Source organism: Macrobrachium rosenbergii, chromosome 30, assembly GCF_040412425.1.
Source record: "Macrobrachium rosenbergii isolate ZJJX-2024 chromosome 30, ASM4041242v1, whole genome shotgun sequence".
NCBI lineage: Eukaryota > Metazoa > Arthropoda > Malacostraca > Decapoda > Palaemonidae > Macrobrachium > Macrobrachium rosenbergii.
This window is the reverse complement of record NC_089770.1, coordinates 16,215,002-16,228,195: the sequence shown is the minus strand read 5'-3', so window position 1 is coordinate 16,228,195 and position 13,194 is coordinate 16,215,002. Positions and strand designations below refer to the sequence as shown.

Here is a 13,194-nt window from a genome sequence, read left to right as displayed (position 1 = left end):
CTGAGAAACAAAAATTCAATACAGTGGAATGGTATATAATAAAGCAGAGTTATTCATAACTTAGAATTCTAAACAAAAATTGTCTCTAAAAATCAGTTGCAAAGAATTGTACAATGAAAATATCATATGACAAAACTAATAAGCTTCATTTTAGTTTATTATTTGTCACCCGTTCTACATTCACAAAAATCTACGTCACTATTAGTTTTCAGAAATTTTCTGAGGAAGGAAAAGTGTTTCACTCAACTCATTATGAGGCAATATTTCAAGGCGAAATATTGCTCTTCTTATCATTAGGTCAAATGTCCTTTTTTTTTTTGAAATCACAGATATGCATCAAAATGCTCTGTTTCATAGTGAATTTTCACGCCTGGTTTTCTTTGTGGCTTATGAAGAAAACTGTTTTTTTTGTGAAACAGTCTATAAAACATCATGTCATACTGGGATCAAAATTATATATTTGTACACGGACAACGTATACAATAATGTAGTTCTCTCTCTCTCTCTCTCTCTCTCTCTCTCTCTCTCTCTCTCTCTCTCTCTCTCTCTCTCTCTCTCATATAAAGCATGGGGATAATCTTACAAAGGCTAAGAAGCGGCAATGTTTTCTTGCTAGTTCAAAAACCAAAGATTTAACGAGTGATTCATTTATGCACCGATCTTTTCGTAATGAAATCTCAAACCAAACTATCCAGTATTTATTTAGCTTCAGTAAGATTGCGCCAGTAACTCTATCCCCCCAAAATAATAACCGTTATTATTTTTATATACTATTGTCAAGAAGACTAGAAAAAACCACAGTCTCGAGGATTCTAACTTCCTGGTGGTCTCCAGTTGGCATTTGCATGAAGGCAGGAAAGCAAAGCAAGGCGACATTTCCCCAGAGCCTTGGGGCTCCAACCAAAGGAGCTGTAAATCATGAGACCTTCTGCAGCAAACTCATTTTTATTCATATGCAGGAGAACGCTTGCAGTGAGGCTTTCCTTACCAAATGAAAAAGAAGAATACAAAAAGCATAGGTTCAATTATTCTCATATGCTTACATACACAGTGACGCACCATGAACCCAAAGAAGATGAGCATGTACACACACACACAAACACATACATACACACACAAACACAAAAATATATATATATATATATATATATATATATATATATATATATATATATATATATATATATATATATATATATATATATATATATATATATATATATATATATATATATATATATATATATTATTATACACAGTATAGAATTTTGTCACATATACACGAGTGACATTTTTGTATCCATAACTATATTCATAAATAATAATATCGAATTCATTACACTTTGGGAATAATCTACTCTCAAGAGGAATCATTATTAATAAGAGCATCTGTGCCGTCCACGACTTGAACAATGGTCTGGTGTAGAAACGATGGACAAAGAGGTTCTGTTTCTGTGTCCAGATGCATGAATGTTTATAATGTCACTCATTGGAAAACATTCTGTAGAGAAGCACCTATGTATAATTAATACCTTATTGATTCATAGGAAATAAAACCCCATTTCAGTCTGATCCACCGAATTCCAGGCAAGAAACACAACTGAAGATACGGACTGAGATGTATCAGTTAAGGCATTTATGAGTTTAATAAGGTGAAATGAACAAGGTGTCTCAGCTGTGACAGTGAAGGGAACTTTAACGAAAGCTGTCTACCAAAATCTATCAACGTTCATTTGTTCATCATCCTCATACACCCACGCACGAAATTACAGAGAGAGAGAGAGAGAGAGAGAGAGAGAGAGAGAGAGAGAGAGAGAGAGAGAGAGCTGATGCACTCTCTGTCGTATTACACTTGAGACTCAGTGAAGGCGAGAACTCCGAATCATTAATGAATTTATTACAATTTGCTTTAAAAATTACGACGTTCCTTTGATCATGAACGCTTCTGATGGTTCTCTTCAATAACAAGCAATCACTGCACTCACCCAGTGGGGTGTAAAGAAACGGGATATGAGAGAGAGAGAGAGAGAGAGAGAGAGAGAGAGAGAGAGAGAGAGAGAGAGAGAGAGAGAGAGAGAAATGCATTACCTTCTCATCTCCATACGGCAAGGGTTAAAAGCGATTTTCTGCTCGTAATAAGTTTCCGAGAGTATTTTCATTTCATTTGAATTCCAGTAACAGAAGTAACTTTGTGAACATGTAAATTCGACGGAAGTAGATTAAAAAATTAATAGCAGTGACATAATAATAATAATAATAATAATAATAATAATAATAATAATAATAATAATAATAATAATAATAATAATAATAATAACAATAACGATTCTGAAAGTAAATTTAATATCATTATTAGGTGAAAACAAAAATAAATTTCGAAACTTGCTTTAACACTAAGTTGCGTGACCTACAACTCTGAGAAAATGCGACTAGATATTCAACATAAAAGGATTTATTTCGACCCCGAAATTCCAACTAAAAGGAAAGTTTATGAGAATTCTGTCACAAAAAACGGAGCAAGGACTTAGAGTGGTAATTATGCAAACACCTCATTAAATCTCGCCATATCTTAATTTTACTGCTCAATTCTGTTACGGGTTTTCCGTAGTTTTGGTGATTATGGAACTTTCTTTGAGAAAAATTGCTCTCTCTCTCTCTCTCTCTCTCTCTCTCTCTCTCTCTCTCTCTCTCTCTCTCTCTCTCTCTCAGTTTGGTTGCCTTATAGACTCGACTCTGAGAAAGCTCCTTATGGATACATTTATAGAAAATTACATTCGAAGGCCACGGTAATCGGTAGGTTAAAGTGACTCTGTTAATGATTCCATTATTTATCGGTATCGAAAACAACTTCCCCGCCGATGCTACCAAGCTCTGGAATTCTCACCTTGCTCCCGTTTTCCTGCCTGCTTTAACATTCCTTCTTTGAGGAGGCACGTCTCCCTCTTCCTTCCAGGATGATTCCCCTTCGTTTTAATTTCTCATACTTTTCCTTCTTAAAACCTATGAAGACAGTTTCCCCTCCCATCGACCTTCCAATACAACTGATTTTCCTTCTCCCTTGGAGTTACGCCGGGCATAAGCGTACAATTTCCCCTACCATCGGCCTTCGAATGAAAACAATAAAATTTCATATTTGTCGAGCAAAGTGAATAATATAATCATACATGAATTCACCCGCAAATATACCATCGCCATTTGCTCGTTTAATGAAGCATAATTGATGGGTTGCGTCAACCGCGGAAGGGACTCCAGCTGATGGATGTGATACACCTGTGTTGACTTTGTTTGTTTGTTTGTTTGTACCTCTTTATATGCACAGACCCCTGGTGCACATTTCTTGTAAAAGCAACTTCACTGAGAGAGTTGAATTGAATTGAAGTGAATTGAATTTAGAATTTAGGCCAAAGGCCAAGCACTGGGACCTATGAGGCCATTCAGCGCTGAAACGGAAATTGACAGTAAAAGGTTTGAAAGGTGTAACAGGAGGAAAACTTCGCAGCTGCACTATGAATCAATTGTTAGGAGAGGGTTAAGGAAAGTAAGATGGAAGAAAGAGAATATGAAAGGAGGAGGTACAGTAAAAGGAACAAAAAGGGTTGCAGCTAGGGACCGAAGGCACGCTGCAAAGAACCTTAAGCAATGCCTACAGGGCACCGCACGAGGTGCACTGACGGCACTACCCCCTAAGGGAATTCACTGAGAGAGAGGAACTGTGAACATTCACCTATAAAAAATAAAACACTTTAAGAACAGGTACATAAAAGGTTCCGCTTTGAGATGGTAATGAAAATATGAAGAAAAACAATACCACAGTTGTCAGATACAGAAAGCAGAGCAAAACAGCTTTCTGAAAAGAAATGAGAAAAAAGGAATAAACTTCGAGCCGAAAGAGACTCCTATTCGTCCAGAGGGAAGAATGAGCGTCCCCAGCATCGATGTCCCTCATTCTTAAAGAACGAACCCGATATTCTTCTCAGCGTCGTCCCAAGTGGAAAGACGGAAGCTGAATGAGGGTCATTTTATGCCCCAAATGTTTTGCTCCGGATTTTTGAAAAATGAATGGAGGTCCTTCTTCCTATTCCCACTTTTTATCTCCTTCTCTCATACACTTTTATCTCTCACTTGCCTCATTCTCTCTTCGTCATTAATGGTCTACAAGGACACATTTGGGAGGTATTCCTAACGGGAGGTGGGGGGAGGAGGGTACAAAGGGATAATGAGCGGACATTTCTGAATTGTTTTTTGGAAGCCTCCTGTATTTTTTGTTTTTGTTTTTCAGTGAATATCAACTTATAATTAAACTTGACCTTCAGCAGCACTTAATAAAACCTAAGACAAGGCATTTACGAAAACTGCAAGGGTTTCTGAAATTAACTGAATTTCGTACCATTCTAATGAGGTCATAGCAATAATGAGCTTTCATGTCAAAAAATGCATTAACTTTCAATCAGGGTATTCATATAGCTGGAAATACAGTATTTAGAGAGAGAGAGAGAGAGAGAGAGAGAGAGAGAGAGAGAGAGAGAGAGAGAGAGAGAGAGAGAGCCATAAACGCTTATGAGTATTTTTACAAGTAGGCACTACAGCAAATTGGCCGTGAGTGCCAGTTAAAAGAGAGAGAGAGAGAGAGAGAGAGAGAGAGAGAGAGAGAGAGAGAGAGAGAGAGAGAGAGAGAGAGGTTCGGGAACGAGAAAAGAATGAGGGGTGGAATACAAAAAAATTCCCTAAAGTTTCCCTTAACTATCAACCCAGGCCACAATTACAGAAAAGTTGCACACCACAAGTAGAGTTGGGAGTGCCCTAACAAGGCACCTGGCTATTTAACTCCGGCCATCCCATTTTTTCTCCCTGTAACTCTCACGCAAATTTCGGAAAATGGTTCCTTTTCCAGTTTATCTTTCGAAGCTGAAATCTAACGTATTTTTCCCATTATTATTATTATTATTATTATTATTATTATTATTATTATTATTATTATTATTATTATTATTATTAATTACTCTAGTGAGTGTTACTTCCGTTGAAATTATATTCCAGGAGCATACAAAACCTCAACCAGTAAAAAAACTGTTAATTCTCTCTTCTCATGGAAAATGACGCTCAAGCAATCAGCAGTTTGACTCAAAATGCGTCACACCTGACATTTACCCTGACAAGTCTGAGACTACGACGACTGATGACGTAAGAGCATTAAAGTCAGGAGAAAGACAAAACACGAAATATGAAAATTTATGAAATAAAATAATTGATACACAGAAGAAATAAAGTAGAGCAGAAAAGGTGAAGAGAGCAGCGCAAATAAGTTAATTAAATAAAAATGACAACGAAAGAAGGTACAAAGCTTAAAATGAGGATAACTGACATACGGTTTACGTTGTACGTTCGAATAATAATAATAATAATAATAATAATAATAATAATAATAATAATAATAATAATAATAACTTCAAGATTTGCGAAGAATATAGCCTCAACGCTTAATAGCGAAGGCTCTGAATAAAATATTTATCATTCCAGTGACATTATACCTCAGGCAGAATCCAGTCTTGGAAGGAGGAGTACTCGTTCAGGGGTGAGGTCTGATCTGGACAAAAGAATATCCAGGGCCTTCGCTTTCACTTTTGGACCCCAACTGCAGAATGGGGTGAGAATATTCATTCTCTCTCTCTCTCTCTCTCTCTCTCTCTCTCTCTCTCTAGAAAATCTATACAAACAAAAAGAAAAAGGTATAGGAAATCCTTTTCCCCTTCTTTATCTATTCTGGCTCCGATTAACGAAAAACGACCAAGGAAATGATATATTTATTATCTAGTGTGACACATGACATGTCCAACTTTAAGAACCTTGCTTTTTAAAAATCACACGGTCAAACCGCTTAGCTTAATCCTCTCTCATACTGCAGTCCGAAATTTAGTGAGAAGATATCTTCGAACTATTGCGTTCATTCACATTTCCCACAAGTCTCCAGATGCTGTTGACCAGATTCGCCTCCAAGAAGGTCTTGCTGTTTGAGGAAACGCTCCCGAATCATTTCTTATTCGAATATTCTAATCGAGTAGATTTAATATACTGCGAAAAAGTATACAAGTAAAACACTCGCTCAAAACACACCAAGACATTTCATGAATAATATTCACACGTCGGATGTCTGTGAGAGTTTTAAAACCAATAAACCTGATATTTCAAACAAACACGAAGCAGAAATGTCTCATCCATATATTACATCTTGAAAGAAGATTGACCAAATAAGCTGAATAGAATCTTAATCAATTTGAAAACTCTGTTGCCCGAATTCGAGAGGAGAAGCTGCGTCGACCAAGATTAATTATTAGTCTGGATCAGATATTGCATTTAATTAGAGAGGGAACTCGATATCGCGTTGTTTAGAATATCCTGTAATTCCCGGCAAGTCTCAGATGAAGCCGCGTGTAATGCAATTAACATCCGATACTCGAAACAATAATTATTCGAAGTTTATAGTTGAATAAAAATATAGTTAGATCCCAGGAAGACCTGTTTTAGAAATTTTAATCTAATATGATCTGCTAAGCTCTCACCTTTTGGGTCGTAACGTGCGCAGATTGTTCGACAAAGAGAAGGTTACTTATGTTGTTAATTCGTAGCTGAATTTGTCATCATAATCCGTAATTCTGCAAATACTTGTGAGATAATTTTTAGTGAATGGCAACTGGAGAAGGCGTCGTATGAGGATTACTAATATAAAATTGATGTTTTATTAAAAGGATGACAGAAAATGATATTATCTCTTGGGGCGAGTGAGTCTAAAGCCTTCTTGGGTGAGCCTTGTATACATTAGGTCTCTTCAGTTATATTTGTGTACAATTAATACTACGTTTAAGATGAAAAAGAAAACCAGGGTTAGTACTTCCATATTTGTTTGATACTGTAAGGTCAATTATCAGAATTAACTCAGGTTAAAAGGAGAGGAGGCTTTATGAAACATCCTCTCACGAAATGAAAATGGAATTAGGTATTTATTTGGGAATTAGTCATTAAAATTTATGAACAGAAAGCCCGGCTATCCACGATTACTATGGATACAATATGAAATATTTTCAAAAAAGTAAATGAAAAAAGCAGTACTCGGCAAACTTCACTGAGCAATAAAAGATATATAATTCAATTGTTTCAGATGAATATTAATTTGTATGCATTTCGGTGAATTATCAGATATCATATACGTTCCATCATCGGGGATTGGATAACCTCATTAGGCCACGACTTCATTACGGGAACCATGCAAGGCGATATTAGGATACGGCGAGATTGTAACAATCAATTTTCCAAATACTGTATTATGGTTTCCTGGGCCAATTTTACAATCTGAGTAAATATAAAGGCTATTACATTTGTCAGTTTTTAATTTCTTGTATTTTCCCTTCTACATTTAGGCAGTAGAAAGTGGATATATAATAACAACAAACCAAACTAAAGGTTCATATGGCAAAAGACTAATTATCTTATATTTATAGGGTACTTGTCTCATCTCTTGAAAGTGATTACGTATTAAGAAATCAGAAGACACGAAGACAGTGAGGACCGAACTCAAAAGCTGATTATCATAAAATACACTATAAATAAGTGCAAAGCCACGTTCTGGGCCGCAGAGCGCTGTCAGAGGCAAGAGTGGTCCATTTCAAGAAGAAGAAGAAGAAATGTGGATGATTTTCACCTAACGGTTACTGAAAGACACCCGATTTGTCTCCACATCTTTGACACGCGATGACGTTGTACTGACACACCATGCCAGTTCTGCATCGTAATAAATTGCAAGGCAAGCAAGCCTTACGAAATAATACATCGCTTTTGTTTAATTTTCACGCTTTATTGTTTGTTTTTTGACTAAGAGTGCAAAGGTCAGCTTCAAGCTCCCATGGTCATCATTTGTTTTTAAATCCTCTGCTAACTGACGGTCTTTGACAAAGCAGCTTAACAGTGCTAATTACGTCCTCGTGTTTGGCCAATGTTATGGAAATAGTTCCTTGTTAATTTAGTCGGAAATCATCAAATATAAAATGCAAATACAATTTTGTGCAATACAGTACGGGAATATACAATAAATAAGGATTTTTCCTCTCTCTCTCTCTCTTAGGAAAATGAATGAGCGAAATGTAAACAAAAAGATTACAGTTCATCTTCCCCCGAATGTCATAATGATTAATAACCGATATGGCGCGCCGGGGACCCATATGTAGCTCAACTGCCATGGATTAATCATAGAAATGCTGCTTTGAAAAACAGACTTCAGCGTTGAGCATCATAGAGAATATTTTTGCAAAAATATATAAACTCATTAGCGACGGATTTCATTAATTACAGCACGTCAAATAATGGCGTCATAGTGGTAAGGAAAATTATATTGAATTGGAGACAATTTATTTGTTTTATTTCAGACACCTTCTTTCACTATTGCTAATCTGCATTCATTAGTCCTTTTCTCCCCCTTATCCACGAGACAGAATACTGGGCATCACAGAATTCAGATGAATGAATCACTTTGCTTATACATTTCTATTCATACTTTAAAAGTATAAACTTTTCATGTGTTCGATTGACAGAACCTCATTACCCGTGTAGTACCGATGCATAACGTAACGAAAATCTTCTGATACATTTTTTAGCATTTCTAGAAGTAGTCACATCGCAGGTGACCCGTCCACCAGTGAGTAATAGCAAAAAAAAATGTGTAACCGAAATGGTCTTTCACCAACATCGAAATCAGATACCTACGTCTGTAAATCGTTTTCCAGAAAGTCTTTTCCTCTTCAAATATTGTGCTATTTCTTATGAATATTGTAATCAAAACTTTCCATTTGTATCACAAGTGTTCGCGTGTTCGTAAGTTAGCACTCCTAGGTCTCCTGAAACGAAGGATTGACCTTTGACTCTGTCAGAATTATCCCGGTCAATGGGGATGATAGAAAACTTAATGTTGTGCCTGGAATTTTTTGTTTACGTTAATTTACACCGTGAAGGTGTGAGGGGAAAAATATCATGTTCTCTCTCTCTCTCCTCCCTCTCTTTCCAACCTTCTGCTCTCAACCTACATTCCGTAAAAGTAAGGTTTCAATAATTGCTTTTATTTTCCCCCGTTTCTCCCCCTCTAAACAATCTAAAATAATCGCAATGCGCTGCCTGTTGAATGTACAATTATATTTGCATATATGGAATGTGATCATGGTTGTATGCACACGTCATTCATTCATCAATTTATTCATCTACACTTTTTATCATTCATATGGCCCCTGCCTTATTCTTTACAAGGCCATTCTTAACAAAACACTGCTCATGTCTGTTCCATATTCTGTTCCTATGACATCACTGTGACCTCATCCCGTTCCTTCAGTGGATTCAATACACTTCAGAATAAAGATTCTGAACTTACTGTAATCGTTGTGATAACTTCAAAGGATCAAACAATGGTTGGTGCTCTGACGTCACCTTTTGATATCAAAAACATTCATCAAATCAAAATGTCAAGCAGATCTAGAGAAAAATTATATTACTTTTGCTGGTATATTTCTGTCTCACATAAGTAATAGGGTCATATAAATACTCTTCAAATTCACATCAACCATTTGAGCATGTGACTAAGAGTCATTATAGAGACAGATTATACTTTATTACTTTAGGTCATTGTGAATATATAACAAATAATTTATTACTGTAAGTCGTTGTAGGAATATAGTCCATACTTAATTACTATAGGTCATTGTAGAAATATAAGATTATTCTTTATTACCGTAAGTCATTGTAGAAATATAGTCTATACTTAATTACTACAGGTCATTGTAGAAATATAAGATTATTCTTTATTACTGTAAGTCATTTTAGATATAAATATAATATACTCTATTACTATATTTTATCACTGTAGGTTATTGCACAGATATAAGATGGTAATTTATAAGCCATATTCTGGTGGTAATTTTCACATAGAATTCAAACGCTCTTCGTTGCCTTCGAAATTAGCATACTCATGATTATTAACATTATATAATCATTACCGCCCTCCCTTCCAGAGTCAGACCGACTTTTAAGTCATTAAATTAAATAAATTTCGGACGGATTTGTACCGCTCCAGCAAACATAAATCTAATTAGGGCTTGGAATCACACGGAGCTGTGAACCATTTCTAATATCAAATTAATTCTGTTCTCTGTCATATCACAGGTAATTCGAGCTTAAGAATTTGCTTATTTATACGGCTTAATGAGAGAGAGAGAGAGAGAGAGAGAGAGAGAGAGAGAGAGAGAGAGAGAGAGAGAGAGAGAGAGAGAGAGAGAGAGAGAGATTTAGACAGAAGAATAAAAAAAAAGGACTTAAGGACAGAGGATGCTGCTAATTCTTGGGAAATTTGTCTATTTTCCTGAAGGAATCTAACGTTGATTTCCTCATATACAAAATTTTGTTGACTAAACGTGATCAACATGTTTACGGACTGCTGAAGACTATTTAACGAATATTTTTAAGTATTTTTGTTCATTAATACATTTAGCGTAATATATTAAGCGACTTGGCGTAATGTAATGTAAATCTATTATATTCCCTTACGCTATTACTGGGGCCCACAGATTAAATGAAAAAGTCCTAATTTTATGCATTGTTGGTTTTCGATTAATTTTACGAAAACAGAACCAAAAAATTGAAATAAGGTTTTTATGGGAAGAGTTAATCCCACCGAAAGTTTTTTTTTTTTTTTACGAAATTATGATCATTCTCAAATTTGCATCTTCTGAGAAAATGTTTTCACTGACAAATTTAATGGAACTATAATTCGCCTTAGAATCTTTTTATGAGATATTGTTCTAAATAGTCTAAGCATAAGACAACACAACTGAATTCTTAAGACCCTCTGTTAAGGAAATTATTTGTTGTTTCCTGATACTTTTTATCAGGAAAAAGAGGCCTCAGATAACGACTAGCTTATTTGGAAACGGCAGCCTCTCGTCTGAACAGAGATGACGTTAAACCTATGAAGACAGTTTCCCCTCCCATCGGCCTTCCAATACAACTGATTTTCCTTCTCCCTTGGAGTTATGCCGGGCATAACCGTACAATTTCCCCTCCCATCGGCCTTCGAATGAAAACAATAAAATTTCATATTTGTCGAGCAAAGTGAATAATATAATCATACATGAATTCACCCGCAAACATACCATCGCCATTTGCTCGTTTAATGAAGCATAATTGATGGGTTGCGTCAACCGCGGAAGGGACTCCAGCTGATGGATGTGATACACCTGTGTTTATTTTGTTTGTTTGTTTGTTTGTGTATCTTTATATGCACAGACCCCTGGTGCACATTTCTTGTAAAAGCAACTTCACTGAGAGAGTTGAAATGCATTGAACTGAATTTTGAATTTAGGCCAAAGGCCAAGCACTGGGACCTATGAGGCCATTCAGCGCCGAAACGGAAATTGACAGTATAAAGTTTGAAAGGTGTAACAGGAGGAAAACTTCGCAGCTGCACTATGAATCAATTGTTAGGAGAGGGTTAAGGAAAGTAAGATGGAAGAAAGAGAATATGAAAGGAGGAGGTACAGTAAAAGGAACAAAAAGGGTTGCAGCTAGGGACCGAAGGCACGCTGCAAAGAACCTTAAGCAATGCCTACAGGGCACCGCACGAGGTGCACTGACGGCACTACCCCCTAAGGGAATTCACTGAGAGAGAGAGGAACTGTGAACATTCACCTATAAAAAATAAAACACTTTAAGAACAGGCACATAAAAGGTTCCGCTTTGAGATGGTAATGAAAATATGAACAAAAACAATACCTCAGCTGTCAAATACAGAAAGCAGAGCAAAACAGCTTTCTGAAAAGAAATGAGAAAAAAGGAATAAACTTCGAGCCGAAGGAAACCCCCATTCGTCCTTAGAGAAAAATGAGCGTCCCCAGCATCGATGTCCCTCATTCTTAAAGAACGAACCCGATATTCTTCTCAGCGTCGTCCCAAGTGGAAAGACGGAAGCTGAATGAGGGTCATTTTATGCCCCAAATGTTTTGCTCCGGATTTTCGAGAAATGAATGGAGGTCCTTCTTCCTATTCTCACTTTTTATCCCCTTCTCTCATACACTTTTATCTCTCACTTGCCTCATTCTCTCCTCTTCATTAACGATTCACGAGGAAACATTCAGGAGGTATTCCTAACGGGAGGTGGGGGGAGGAGGGTACAAAGGGATAATGAGCCTACATTTCTGAATTGCTTTTTTGAAGCCTCCTGTATTTGTTTTGTTTTCCAGTGAATATCAACTTATAATTAACTCTTAAAAATATTGTATTAAACTTGACCTTCAGCAGGCCTTAATGAAACTTAAGATAAGACATTTACAAAAACTGCAAGGATTTCCGATATTAACTGAATTTCGTACCATTCTAATGAGGTCATAGTAGTAATGACGAGAAGCTTTCATGTCAAAAAATGCATTAACTTTCAAGCAGGGTACCAGTATTAGAGAGAGAGAGAGAGAGAGAGAGAGAGAGAGAGAGAGAGAGAGAGAGAGAGAGAGAGAGAGAGAGAGTCAACATGTCGGTGACATCCGTGAAACATTACACAATATTCTTTAACTAATCGAGAAAAGTAATTTTGCAATATAAAGGTCAATTTTATAAGTATCTTAGTATATTCTTACGTTAATCTCATTGTGAACCTACTGAAATCCTGTCAAACCTAACTTCAAACATTTGTTTTCCAAAAGTGGATTTCAATTCAGGGCGAGTTTTCACAGAAGCGATTGGACAGTTCAGTTGTGTTGTTATCATGTGCTGTCTTGTCGTAAGGGACACATTTATTATATCATCGAATCCTTTCCTGTAGTGTCAAAATTTCATAATTTTCTTTTTCTACAATGAAAGAGAATCCTACTTAACAAAAAAAACTTGCTGATTTTACAAAATGCAGTGACGAAATTAGGGAGGATTCCCACAATAACTTATATTTTCTGACTGCATTCTATGAGCAAAAATTAAAAATAAAAGTAAATAGATTCTCCCATAGGAACTGACGACGCATGTTTACTTTACATACCTGTCTACATAAACCACGTAGATGGAACTTCCTTGAGACAGGTCAGTCAAACGTGTTTGTAGATAGAAACTGCAAAGAAAAAAACTACATTTTATTGAGGCGCCTTATACTTTTTGTCGGATCTCATTTCATCTTATTGTTTC

General features: G+C 36.2%; 1 long non-coding RNA gene across 5 annotated transcripts in view; it reads right to left on the bottom strand.

The window, feature by feature from the left end:
- Positions 1 to 13,194, bottom strand: part of LOC136855100 (uncharacterized) — a 424,042-nt gene that overhangs the window by 84,143 nt on the left and 326,705 nt on the right. For all 5 annotated transcript variants that reach the window (XR_010857894.1, XR_010857893.1, XR_010857896.1 and 2 more), the window contains one exon: positions 13,052 to 13,120. This is a non-coding gene — a long non-coding RNA (uncharacterized lncRNA). The remainder of the gene's footprint in view (positions 1 to 13,051; positions 13,121 to 13,194) is intronic.